Source organism: Myotis yumanensis, unplaced genomic scaffold (assembly GCF_028538775.1).
Source record: "Myotis yumanensis isolate MYYU_CA2020_CCGP unplaced genomic scaffold, mMyoYum1.0.hap1 SCAF_6, whole genome shotgun sequence".
NCBI classification, from domain to species: Eukaryota; Metazoa; Chordata; class Mammalia; order Chiroptera; family Vespertilionidae; genus Myotis; species Myotis yumanensis.
Window position 1 is genome coordinate 73650938 of NW_027223757.1, and position 12732 is coordinate 73663669.

Here is a 12732-nt window from a genome sequence, read left to right on the forward strand (position 1 = left end):
GTGTTTAGCTTTACTGGCATGTCATTCTACCACTTCAGGGAGGACCTTGGAGGAAAATGAAGTCCATGACATTTAGTAGCTGAATTAACATAAGGCTCGCTTTGATGTTCTATCTTCAACAAAACCCCAGGTATCTGCCTAGGTCTAACCATCCTAGTACCCTTGCTAATTATGGCATTTAATGCTAAAACCTGGTAAAGAGCAGAATATGTAGTTGCTACCATTTCTTAATTCATTCAACCAGCGTTGATCACAGGGCCATTAGGTGCCAGTTACTGTGTTAGGGATACAATAGCAACATTGTACAGAGTCTGGCCTGAGAGAACTTATATCTAACTAGGGGCCCAGTGCACACATTTGTGCACCTTGAAAGGAACTGTGGGCAGCGAGGCTGCAGTGGGCACAGGGGCGGATCTCGGCCCATCCTCTGCACCCCCGCCCAGCCCCTCCTGCTGAAGCCCCCGGTTCCCTGTCTGCTGGCAGCCCTGCTCCCGCTGCCGCAGCTCCTACATGCTGACGGCACCAGCCCCGCTCGCACCCACTGACAGCGCTGAGCAATCGGGGCCGGCAGTAGGTGCGGCCAGTGGCGCTGGCACTGGCAGCAGGTGCAGGCGGGGCTGGCGCCAGCAGCAGGTGTGAGCACCGGGTGGGACCACAGCGCCTGTGGGAGCAAAGAATTTTCAGTAACCACAAGAGGCTCACCCCGATGACAGCGAGCAGCGCCCCACTTGGTCTGGTGCCCCCGCTCACCTGCTCCACCATCCCACCTGCTGCCGATGCCTACCATGTTCCATTCACATGCCCTGTTGGTCAGCGGATGTCATAGCAACCAGTTGTCTGGTTGTTCCGCCATTCGGTCTATTTGCATATTAGGGTTTCATATATATCGATGAGTCAGAAGTAAGGAAACAGGTGATTTCTGTACATTCATTCTAAGAAAGGAGAAAATACTGTAGAAATGTATAGGAAGATGCAATGGACTGAATCGTGCCGCTCCCAAATTCAAATGTTGAATCCATAACCTCCATGTGACCATATTTACAGATAGGGCTTTTAGGAGGTAATTAATTAAGGTTATGAGGTCATAAGAGTAGGGTCCTAATCTGATAGGATTGGCAACCTTATCAAAGGAAGAAGAAGAGATTCTCTCTTGCTCTCTCTTCACACACACACACACACACACACACACCACAACCATGCCTGCACACATGTTAGGCCATCTGAGCACATAAGGCCAAGCTTGAGATGGAGTTGGAAACCATTCTTTGATTCCCCAGTAGAGGGCAGCAAAATATATAAAAGTAATATGTTTTATTATATTTATTATATATATATCTTATTACATTTATCATATGGACTATTGCTACATATATTTAGCCTGAACATTTGTTTTCAGTTTTCTAAGTATGGTTAGATTTATATTCTTAAGATTTATTCCAAAGAAGAAAAAAAAAATACTGTTTTCATGAGTTGAAACCAGTTAATGAAGCCATTTACATTTTGATGTCTTGACTTTCTACTTTAGCTTTATATGATGCAGTTTATCTAATTAAAGTGTTCTGGCTAGGAGCTTTAATGAATTCTTCGAAGTGGTAAATTTATTGTCAAAACAGGTTTGAAGCTCACTCATGGTATTCCTCAGTTACTAATGTGGTCCATTGACTGATATTGTATTGTATTGTATTGTATGTTTTTTAAAATATATTTTTATTGATTTCAGAGAGGAAGGAAGAGGGAGAGAGAGAGAGATAGAAACATTAATGATGAGAGAGAATCATTCATTGACTGCCTCCTGCAAGCCCCCGCTGGGGATTGAGTTCACAATCCAGGCATGTGCCCTGACCCAGGAATCAAACCATGACCTCCTGGTTTATAGGTCATTGCTCAACCACTGAGCTACACTGGCTGGGCGGCTGGTATTTTAGCTGTGTTGTACTTAAAGAAGTCAGAAAGTTGTTCTTATTACCTAGAGATTACAATGAATAGTTCATCTACATATCCTATAATCCTATAGGGTTTTATACAGTACATTGTATAAAATGTCAACACAAGAAATTAGCAGCTCTGTGGCTAAAGCATCGAGAACCTAAACTGTGAGAGCTATGGGGCCTAATGAGGAGCATGAAGGGAAACTCAAATTAGGAGTCTGTCTGTAGTTTTAAGGGAAAAGACCAGAAATCAACCCATACTTTAGTTAAATTGAGCTGTAAAGCTTTCTCTGGAATGTTTTCACAGAACTTTATCTTAAAAGCTACATAGAAAAGTTTATTTTGTCCCAAATAACATATTTGAAATAAGGAATATTCCGGAACATTACTGTTTTTTCTCACTAAAGTATTTCTGGGTTTTGCCTTCCCCAAAGTAGGTTTCACAGAAGAATTTGAGTAAATAGATAGATTTCAAAGTCCCATATTGATATCTTAAAAGAGAATGACAACTTGAAACAACTGACTGGAGTATCATTCTGAATCAACAGAGAACTGAGAAAAAGGGATTGCGTTTTTATTTTATGGCCATTTAAGATGACATTTGAAAAGTGTCTAGAGCTCTTACAGAGTGAAATTCAAAGTAAAATTTTGAAATAATTTTGATTTTTTTAAAAAAGGTAAATGGCCCTGGACGGTTTAGGTCAGTGGTTAGAGCTCTGGCCCACAGGCTGAAGGGTTGCAGGTTTTATTCTGGTCAAAGGCATGTACCTGGGTTGCAGGTTTGATCCCCAGCCCTGGTAGGGGCAGATGCAGGAGGCAAACAATCTATGTGTCTCTCTTACATCGGTGTTTCTCTCTCTCTCACTCTCTTCCACTCTCTAAAATTCAATGGGAAAAAAAAAAATCCTCTGGTGAGGATTAACAACAACAAAAAAAAAAGGTTAAAAAAAAAAGTAAAGAGAGGTCTGTGACATGTGTGCCCTTGGATGAATCAGATAACTTCCCTGAATTTTTTTTATTATTTTTAATCTCTAAAAGAAAGGGTTTTAGGTGTAAGGAGCAGCTATAGGATTAAGCCTTGGACTGACCTGTGGCAGGGCCACAGACAAGTCCCAGCCTGGAGGGCAGAGTCTCCTAGCATAATTAAGCCTGACCTTGTAGCCCTCCCTAATTCCTTCCTAAGTAGCTAATGGGCTGTGGGAGGTGCAGCAAGTGTCACCAAAATAAGAACCTTTGTATACATGTTAATCCATCCTTGTTTGTTTGTTTGTTTTTCATCCACCCTTGTTTTAATCAGACTGGATAAATTAAACATGCTGTATAGGCTCTGGGTCACTGTCTCTCCATCAGAGTGCAGCTGTCCCACCCGGCCCCAGCTTTTTCCTTCTATCTCTGTGTCTGTCTCTTTTGTTTTCTCAAGTCCCTACTCAGGAACCGGACCCCTCTCTAGCAGCGCTGGATATGGATAAGAGAGAAATAGTTATATTTAGGTACTGGCTCTACATTAGAATCACTTAAGAAGCTTTAGAAAAATTTCCTTACTTGGGATCCACCAGCGGGTTCTGGTGTAATTGATTTGTCTTTCAGGCAGAGGAAACTGCTTTACAAAGGTCTTGAGCAAGAGATCACAGCTCAGTGGAAGTGAAAGTAATTCTATACTTATTTCTAGAAAGCTGGTTGCAGAGGGTGGCAGAGGATAAGGGTAGAGATGTTGGAAAAGGGATGGAGAGGGAAAAGGAGATACCGAATAATCTTTCAGGATTTTAAGGAGGAAGTAGCATGAAGAGATTTGCATTGAAGGATGATCTTTCTGGCTGATGCAAGAGTAGATGAAACTTAGTGATGATTGCGTGGACAAAAAAGGGGCTCTTATAAATTTGACAATCTCAGTGACCAAAAGTATCCTCACAGGGTGAGCTGAGCATAAATTCTTAGCTAGGCAGGTCATGGTGTTAGTATGCCCCAGGCCTATAAGAGGTCTATCTTTGCCTTAAGCAAGCCTTGTCCATTGCTCTTACATATATAGGTTAAGGTGACTTTGAAATACTAGAAGTCCAGACCCCTCAGAGATATAATCACCCTCAAGGGAGCACATAATCTTTTAACCCAATCATGAAGATTTCTCCATCTTGCTTTCATGTGATCTTTCTTACATTTCCTCTTCATTCCAAATGTATAAAAGAAACTACAAAATTGTCATTCTCCTGAGCATTTGAGATCTTGCTCCTGACATGTTGTTAATTTGGCTCAAACTCTAATAAAAATTCTGTACAGGTTTGGACATTAGGATGACAGTTGGAAGTGGATAAGCTAATTAAATGCCATTGCAGTAGCACTGAGGAGGAAGGTGAAGATAAAAGAGGATAAAATTGCAGAAGGGATAGGAAAAAAAGACCATCACTTTATTAGTTCTACTGGGGACAAAAGGGCCCACATCCTAACCTGACAAACTCAGGGAAGGCCTGCCTGCATGGTGGTCTTGCAAACTCGAAGACCTAAAGTAACCACAAATGATGGTCTGAAATTAAACTTTAACTAAAAGCAGTTATGGTGGGTAGTCACCTCCTAGGCCAGTATCTTCCCTGACAAGGTTAACCTTTACCTTAACTGAGCCTATCTGTCTTTTTGCATCTATGATAACATATCCTGGAAATGTCTGGGTAACTTGTAACTTCCCTTTTTCCAGACCCCTCAGGCCATAACCAAATGCCCTGGGAGCTAAGACAGGAGACCATAAATTTCTTCATCGTTATTGTCATCATGTTAATTGTTGACTGTTAACTGTCCTGCACCCACCTCTGTATGTGTCTATCATTTTACTTTGTATCCAATCCCAGAGGTTTCCCTGCTTTGCTGTCATGTAACCCACCTACACCTCCTCCTTTGATTGCAATGTATAAAAATAGATGGAAAACCTCCATTCTCCTGAGCATTATCCCAATCTGTTGAGGTTCTGCTTCCCGGCAATTGTTGACATTTTGGCTCAAATAAACTCACAAAAATTCTTTACAGGTTTGAATGTTTTTATATTAACACTACTAAAATCATAGATAATTTCCAGATGTGCCCACACCATCCTCAGTAACTTTGGGAAGGTGAGTTAACTGTGATAGTTGTGAGATAAGGTACAACCGAAATTTGTACCTGGTTGTTAACACACAGGATGTGCTTGTAAAAACTAAATAGTTAACTTGAGCAAAAATAGATTCTAATCTTGAGGCATTTATATAGGTTACTAAGGCATTGAAATCACCTCAGTCTCATGGAACTCCTTGTTTAATTAATTTAACATTAGTTACCCCACAAGGCTCCTAGAGAAATTTCCTTCCCTGGTACTGTAATAAACAAATATTTCTAGACCCAAAGATTAAGAAATGTATTTTAAAACTAGCTCTAAATGACGAGTGAAGAAGTGATAGAAACTTAGAAAATCTCTAAGTATTAAAGGTTTTTCAGAAATACTTTTTCTGAAAATGTATTTCCTTTTCTTAAGAGTCATTAAATTCTTGTATGATAAAGAATTCATTAGCCCTAACTGGTTTGGCTCAGTGGATAGAGCGTTGGACTGTGGACTGAAGGGTCCCAGGTTCAATTCCGGTCAAGAGCATGTACCTTGGTTGCTGGCACATCCCCAGTAGGGAGTGTGCAAGAGGCAGCTGAATGGATGTTTCTAGCTCTCTATCCCTCTCTCTCTCTCCCTTCCACTCTGTAAAAAAATCAATAAAATATTTTTTTAAAAAAAGAATTCCTTGACAAACTGAGTCTTAGAGGATTGCTCAGTACTTTGGGGGGCGATGGGGAGAGGGGGAAGGATTTTTTCATCCTTCACAACTAGGGGCAAAAGGGAAAGGGGAAAGCTTGCTTGCAGGAAGTGACTCAGACTTCAAATGTTCAGTAAAAAAACAGTGAGAACACATTGGTAGTGATTGGGGCTGGGATGGCCTTACAATGGAGAGTATATTTTTATGATGTCACATGTATTTAAAAGGTGAACCTTCTTATGTCCACATAAGTGAAAAGATCAAGTGTTTTGCTTCTATAATTTTCAGTCCAGGGAAACAAAGGGTCTAGTTCTTTTATTTTTTATTTTTTTTAAAAAAAAGGGTAATAGGAATAAGAAGCAGAGTGTAATGTTAGGTAATTGCTTTTATAACAAGTTTTGTGGGTTAACTTAGCATTTTTAGATGCAAAATGTTAATGCTAATTAGCATTTTGCTTATGCAAATGCGTAATGCAGAAGAAAAAGGAAGTCTGTGGTTAAAGATGGTATTTGCTGAGGACAAAAGGAAAGAATGTTAAGAACTATGTCATTTTCTGATAAAATTTCAGAAACTTCTAAGATTCTTTACTTCTAATGTACTTGCCCAAGGATCCCTTTGACAATAATATATTTAACTCCATTTAAGAAAATGTATTTTATTAGCTTCTTTAAATTTAAGTGTCAGGCTTTTACTTAACTAACAAACACTTCTTTACAGCTTGTCAAGAAAGGAGAAGTGGGAAGATATTTTTAAGCATTCATAGAAATATGTGGCACCCAGGTAGGAAAAGCGGGGGGGAAAGAAAGTTGGCTCTGATTAGTTTCATGCCACATAATACCATGATTTTGTTGTTCAGTTTAGGGCAAGCTAGTTAAAATTTTAGAGGCATTAGCTCACATAGGAAATGATTACTGTCTGAAATAACACACCGGGAATAAAAGATGAATGCTGTTGTATGTCCCCCTGAAAAGGTAGTGGCCCAGGAAGGTTTTAGAATCTTAGGAGCCAAACAGAGAAGTAACAGGGACCTGCTAAGTAATATTATTTTCATTTTGTAAATTAAAACACTGAGTTTCATTTGTCTACCAGTGGTTCTCAACCTGTGGGTTGCCACCCCTTTGGCGGTCGAACGACCCTTTCACAGGGGTGGCCTAAGACCACCTTGCATATCAGATATTTACATTATGATTCATAACAGTAGCAACATTACAGTTATGAAGTAGCAACGAAAATAATTTTATGGTTGGGTCACAATATGAGGAACTGTATTTAAAGGGCCAGAAAGGTTGAGAACCACTGGGGCAGTAATGAATCCAAGATTGCCACACTCCAACTTCATGTTTTCAGCCTTAATATAAACTAAATTGTGCTCTCCATGTTGCAAAACAGTGTATAATTGGCCACTGGAAGTCATCTAATATTTCTACATCTGTGTTCATCAGGCAGAACTTTTCACTGCCTAGCAGTTTATCTAGTTCAGTAGAAAGACATCACATTACGTCTGTGGGTTTTTTTGTTTGTGTGAGGTTGTTTTTCCTGTCCACTGGAATGTCATTTGCAGGTTTCATTCAGAGAGAATATCCCAGGTCAATTTTGGGACCTCTGCTAAGTGTTCCCCTAACATCCTATGCATTCACCCCATGATGGCATTTTTGTTTTTAACCCTGTTTTGCAATTGTTTTTTGTCACTCTCCCTCATCCGTCTGTAGGTTCACTAAGGGCAAGCTTCATGCAGTGTTTGAAAATATGTTTTCAAGTATACCTCTTGACCAGCCTTGATTTGAAGTTCTTTTTGAATTGTATTTATTGGTATAATGATCATATGGAGGAAGGTATTGGTGGTGCCAATAAGCCTAGGATGTTGGCAAGCTTAGTAAAATTCTTAGCAGGGTACCAGGGACACTGAAAGTCTCAATAACTATTAGCTATCATTTGATAACTTTCTGATGATAGGCTTTTCCATGAAACTTCATCAAAGATGAGAAGAAAAACACAAGGAAACCGGGAAGGTCGTAGCAGCACAGGTTTTGGACAGAGCTACCTACATTTACTAGCTGTGTGGCCTCGAACTTAGTCATGATAAGCACCAGTATTCTCATCTCTGAAGAGAATGGCAATACTACCTCAGAGGATTGTTTTTAACTGTGATAATTCACTTTAAAATACAGAACAAGTGCCCATCACATAGTAGGCCCCTATGAGAGGTGAGCTGTTATGATTTGCTGGTGGAGTGCAGGTCTCAGGATAGCCACCATCTTGTCCTGTGTGGCTAATTGCTGAAGTATTGGGACAAGTTTGACCCAGACAATCAATGATCAAATCTTATCTCAGACTTTGACCCTAACTCTTTCTCTAGTCTGCCTCTTTCTCTAATGAAGCCTATTTATTCGATTATCCTACTATTATTTAACTGGATGAATAAAGCAGAATTCTGTATGTTCAACCTTGCTACTTGAGTGCCATCAGCATCTTTGTTATCAAGATCAGCTAGGGAACAGGTCTCCTCTTGCACTAACTAAACAGACTGCCTGCAAGTGGCTTCAGAGGGGCTTCAGTGGCTGAGATGATAGGAAGTGTTGCACGGTTCCCCTGTGTCCTGATATACGGGATATGTGCATACATAAATATGCAAATACATCCATTTGACTTTTGTGGAATCACTAAGATTGTGTAGAATCAAGCCTCATTGTTGCTAAGAATTACAACTTATTGTGAATTTTTAGTACTTTTAGGGGTACATTGTTAAATAACTCCTTGGAGGTAAGTGAAAGTATTTATTTTCTTTTGTGATTCTTGCAAAATTGATTTTTATTATTTGAATGAAACTTACTGTAGCTATATAACAAGTGATGTGTCCAAACATATTTTTTTTCCATTTTAAAATTTGTGAAAAACAAAAGGCACTGTGATATCTTTGTTAGCATACCCCAATCACATATTATTTTATAGTAAACTAGAGACCCGATGCACGAAATTCACGCAAGAGTAGGCCTTCCTTTCCCTGGCTGCAGGCACCGGCTTCCCTCTGGTCATTGGCAGGCACCCAGGACCCGGGCTTCCCTCACAGTCCTGGCTTTGTCTGGAAGCAGTCTAATTAGCATATTACGCTTTTATTATTCTAGATGGGGAAATAAGGCTTTGAATAATTTTAAGCATTCAGGCTATTTTAATGCCTTGAAAACATTGAACACTAAATAGAATACTAGTCAGTTTGGGGGAAACTGGGGAAACAAGTAATAGAAAAAGTGCATATATTTCTATGGGAAATCAAAATTCACATTTATTTTTTCTAATATTCTACTAATTTAATATTGGTGCTTTCTCAAAACATGACCACATTTTCTAATTTTCAGTGAATAATGTGGCTTTTTGGTGCCAATTCTCGATTCCACAAGACTAACTGTTGATGAAATTCGACAAGTTTGTTGAATATTAGAGATTTTGGTCTTTAGGCATGGAAATTAAAGAAAAGTATTCAACCACATAACTTTTTATGCCTAGTATTATCTAATTTCCAAGGAAATAGGCAAGGAGACATTCTTTCCCAAATATGTATTTACATGAAAATCTGTCTAAATGCCTATGAAATGAAATTTGTACAAAATGTTACTCAGGGGAAAGAAAATTCTGAGGGCAAGAATAATTATGATTGTTTTGTACTTCTGATCACATAAAAGATACTTCAAATGAAAATATAAAATGTATCCTAATAAATCAGACAAATATTTTCCCGCTCTCCTCATTTCACAATTTCCAAATAGCCTAATATTGGTCTGCATTGTATTTTTTCTAGCTCCCGCCTTTCTCTTATCTCTCCTTTCTTTTTGCTTATATAAAGACCAAAATACAAACTAAAACTTGATTTTATTTACTGTATATTTTTAATAAGTATAATTAGTTACCTTAAAAAACTTTGTTGAAACATAATTAACATACAATAAAATGCGTTCATTTTAAAGTGCATATTTTGATGGGTTATAACAAATGTACGTGCCCATGAAACAACCACCGCAATTAAGATACAGATGATTTCCATGATACCCCAAAAGTTTTCTTGTGCCTTTCCTCAGATAATTTATGCCTCTTCTAGCGCCAGGGAACCCCTGATCTGCCTTCTGTCACTATGGATTAGAATTTTCTAGAGTCCCATATGAATGGAATCATACTTATGTAACCTTTTGTTTCTGGCTTCTTTCATTCAGGGTGATGTTTTTGAGATTCCCCCATGATGCTGTGTTTACCAATGATTTATTTCTTGTTGCTGAATAGTATACCTTTGTATGACTATATTTCAAGTTGATCATTCATTTACCTGTTTGTAGAAAGTTGGGTTGTGTCCAGGGTGAAACTATTCTGGAAACAACCCAATGCTTCTGTGAACACTCATCTACAGGTCTGTGTGGAGATGTTTTCATTTCTCTTGGGCATCAGGAGTAGAGTTACTGGATTGTGCTGTAAGTGTATTCTTCTTAGCTTTGTAAGCAGCCATATTTTCTGGATAGCAGTCCTTTGCTATATTTTGAAATATTTACTTCAAATCTGTGGCTTGCATACATGTTTTCTTATAGTTCTTTAAAGAGAAGTTTAAATTTGTATGAAGTACAGTTTTATCTATTTTTTAGTGTCTATAGTTTGTGTTCCATCTAAGAAATATTTATCTGAGAGCATAAAGACTTTTTCCTTTTCTTTCTTGCCAGAATAGAACTAATAAAATTTTCTGCAGTGATGGAAAACTTCTATATCTGTACTGTAGCCACTACTTAGATATGGCTAATGAGCATTTGAAATATGCCTAGTAAAACTGAGGAACTAAGTCAATTTTAATAGGCATATGTTTCTAGTAATGACTGCATTGGACAACATAGGTCTAGACGTATTTAGACTTCTAGCTTTTATGTTCAGGCAGGTCTGTGATCAAATTATTTCTTAATTTTATGTTTCAATTTCAGTTTACATTTAATAATATTTTATATTAATTTCAGGTAATCAGCACAGTGGTTAGACTGATACTGATCTTTTACTAAGTGTTTCCTCCATATTTCCAGTGACCAATTGTGAGTTAAGTTTTGTGTTAGTGTGACTGAGGGTTAAGCTACCTTTTTCCACAAAAGGGCTATAAAACACTGCTGAAAAAACTATCATTTCCCCATTGAATCACTTTGGTAAAAAAATAATTGACCATAAATATACAGAAAGTTTTTGTTCCATTGATATATATGTTTATCCTTATGCCAGTATCATACCACCTTGATTACTTTAATTTTAGAGTTCCAACTTTTTCTTTTCCAAAGTTGTTTTGCCCATTTTAATGCTTTTGCATTTCTATAAAATGTTATTTTATTTTATTCTTAATATATTTTATTGATTTCAGAGAGGGAGGAAGAGGGAGAGAGATAGAAACATCAATGACAAGAATCATTGGTCAGCTGCCTCCTGCACACCCCCTACGGGGGATCAAGCCCGCAACCCAGGCATGTGCCCTTGACTGGAATCGAACCCAGTACCTTTCAGTCTGCAGGCCAACACTCTATCTACTGAGCCAAATCAACCAGGGCATTTCTATAAAATTTTAGAAAAATTTTTCCATTTCTACAAAAAAATAAAGCCTGCTGAAATTTTTATTGGGACTTTTGATTACTTTGGGGAAAATTGAGATTTAAAAAATATTTAATCTTCTCATGGCATATTTTGGTTCTTTACCTATTTTGGTTCTTCCAGAGATATTTTGTAGTTTTCACAGGTCTTGTGTACATTATTTAGTAAAATTTATTCTTAAGTTATTCATGTTTTTGGATGATTCTTGTAAATGCAATGTTCTAAACTTTACGTTTTATTTGTTCCTTGCTAAAATAGTTTATAGAAATACTACTGATTTTTAAAATATTTATTTATTTATTATTTATTTATTTATTTTTGTATACTGATCTTTTATGCTGGGACCTTGCTAAATGTACTTATTATTAATTCAAGTAGATATTTTTTTGGTAGATTTGTTAGAATTTCAAAGAACCAGATATAGGTTACATAAATTTTCTTTTCCTGTTTTCATTTTTTATTTGACTACTTTCTGCTTTTATCTTTATTTTTTCCTTCTCTGACCTACTTTGGATTTAATTTGTTCTTTGTTTTCTAGTTTTTAAGGTAAACATTGACTTTAGACCTTTCTTATTTTCTAATATAAACATTTAAAGCTATCAATTTCCTTCTAAGCATTGCTTTAGCTGCATCTTAAAACTCTAGTATTCTGATTTTAATTAAGTTCAAAATATTGTCTAATTCCTCTTCTGATTCCTTTTTGATAGATGCATTATTTAAAACTATTGTTTAATTTTCATACATTTGGATATTTTTCAGATTTATTTCTTGTTGATTCCTAATTTATAGAAAAAAAACTATCAAACTTTAAAAATTTTGTATTTAATTTATTGGGGTGACATTAGATAATAAAACTGTATAGGTTTCAGGAGTACAGTTCTATAACACATCATCTGTACATTGCATTGTGTGTTCATCACCCAAAGTCAAGTCTCTTTCCACAACCATTTATCCTCCTATTACCTTTTTCTTCCTTATCCACACCCTTACTGTCTAGTAATTACCATACTATTGTCTGTGTCTATGAGTTGTGTTTCATTTCTTTTTGTGTGTTTTTTGTTTAATCCCTTTAATTTTTTCACCCAGCCCTCTAATCCACCCTGCTAACAGTAGTAAGTCTGTTTTCTGTATCTGAGTCTGTTTTTATTTTGTTTGAGTATTTTGTTCATTAGATTCCACATATAAGTGATATCATATGGTATTTGTTTTTCTCTGACTGGCTTATTTCACTTAGCATAATATTCTCCAGGTCCATCCATGCTGTCCAAAAAGGTAAGATTTCCTTCCTTTTTTCTGATGTATAGTATTCCATTGTGTAAATGTACCATAGCTTTTTTATCCATTCATCTACTGATGGGCACTTGGGCTGATTCCATACTTGGCTATTGTAAATAGCGCTGCAGTGAACACAGGGGTACCATATATTCTTTCCAATCAGTGTTTTGGGT